This window comes from Galeopterus variegatus, unplaced genomic scaffold (genome assembly GCF_000696425.1).
Source record: "Galeopterus variegatus unplaced genomic scaffold, G_variegatus-3.0.2 Scaffold699, whole genome shotgun sequence".
NCBI lineage: Eukaryota > Metazoa > Chordata > Mammalia > Dermoptera > Cynocephalidae > Galeopterus > Galeopterus variegatus.
In genome coordinates, this window is record NW_007726810.1 from 616,925 (window position 1) to 618,788 (window position 1,864).

Here is a 1,864-nt window from a genome sequence, read left to right on the forward strand (position 1 = left end):
TTTCTCTCCAGGCTGCTGGCTGACTTGGACTGGCTGTAGATGCCCTCTGTGAGGCAGGCATCCAAGTGCCAGCTTTCTCTGGGGAAACATGTGAGTTCTTTAGAGGGCCTGGCGAGGCAGGAATATGGTAAATCCAGGTGCAACCCCTCCTGTGCCCCTCAGCTCCCACCACTGAATATATACTCTACAGACTCTTTGAGCGCAAGCTCCCTGGGAAATTTGGGAGAGAAGTGTCTTGGGATGGGGATGGAATAAATCCAGCTGCTTTCTAAGTAGCAGCCACTTGAACAACAGGGAACACATTTCCTGGCCCTGACAAAAGGTGAGTTCAGACTGCCCCTACCTTCTGGCTTTTCTTTCTCCAACACCCTTCTGTGCTCCTAACGATGTACTACTAAACCAGCAAATCCTTTTCCTGACCAAATATCCAACTGGGGAACTAATTTACAATATTTATGAATGGTTTTCTCTTCTTTTTTTAAATTGAATCATAATTGATTATACATATTTTGGGGGTTCAATGTTGACATACGTTGATCAAATCAATATTACTAGCATATATATTGTTACAAATTGTACTTATTTATGTCCCTTGTCCAGTCTCTTCTTATCCTCCTCTCCCTTCCCCCTCCCACCTCTGATAACCCTAGATTTCTTCTCTCCCTCTGAAAGAGTAATGGTTATTCTGTTGATTTGTTGCATAGATGATCTGTCCAGTGCTGAGAGGTGTGTTCGGGTCCCCTGATATTATCATAGAGCAGCTGCTTCTTCTGTCACTCTGGAATGGGCTTTGTGGAGAGAGACATCCTCTTCTTTTCTTTGGTCTCTGCTGGTGACTCTCCTTGTGACAATGCACTCCAGTGGCTGGTGGACAATCTGCGTGGTGGTTGTGGCATCTAGCTGCTTTCGCAGCAGTCATGGTTAATGTGGTGTCTATGGTGGGCCACCCACATGGAGGTGATATTTTGGCATGCTCCTTGGTGCTGGTGGTGTGTCTGTTTGGGGGGGGTCCAGTCCCCAACTCTATTCCTCAGGACTCCAGGCAGGCCCCTGAGGCACTGGCAGAGTGCCTGGTTGTGGGCAGGGGTGTCTGGTCTCCAGCTCCATGCCTCCCTGGTGGCCTAGAGGTGCTGGTGGTGTGCCTGGGCTGGAACTAATTTTTTGTCCTTTGCTTGCTTCTACAACAGGTGAACTTCCTGTGGGAACCAGTACTTGAGCTCTGTGGTTGAGCTAAATTGCTGCTTTGCTGCTGTTTCCCTAGGGAAGACTTTTTGTGCAGCTCAGGGTTTAATGGTTGACCTTATAGGTACTCCCAGCTCTCCAGAGACTCAGTGTACCTGAATTGTGTAGAAACTCTGATCTGGACCAGAATCTTTTCATCAAACTGCACCCCATGCAATTCTGCACTCCCAGCCAGTCTCCTCTGAGTGGTCCTGTGCTGATTGGGGGGCAGATCAGCTATCCTTGCTGTGTCCCCTTGTTCTCCCGGTGGGTCCATCTCCCCCATTGCCTGTGCTCCAAACACTTCCCATGGAACAGGCCCTGCACCAGTCCTTTGTGATGACTCACCAGCCTCTGAATGGCTCCCCTTTTTCAGCTGTTCTGGCTCCTTTTTCCTGCGTGGGTCCACAGGAACCCTATTAGTGGTCTTGTTGTCCTGGGGGCCACCAAGACCATCTTATACCCTGATGCCTCCAAGCAACTCCATCTGAAGGGCACAGCTGCAGCTTCTGTTGGCTCCCGCTCCTGAATTCAGCAGCTCCAGCCTTAAAGTGGTTGTGGCCCAAAATGCTCAGAGCAGTTTCTTCTTCCTCTCATCATGGTTTCTCCCACCTTCATGAACTCCGTAGGTCTCTCCTCCTCT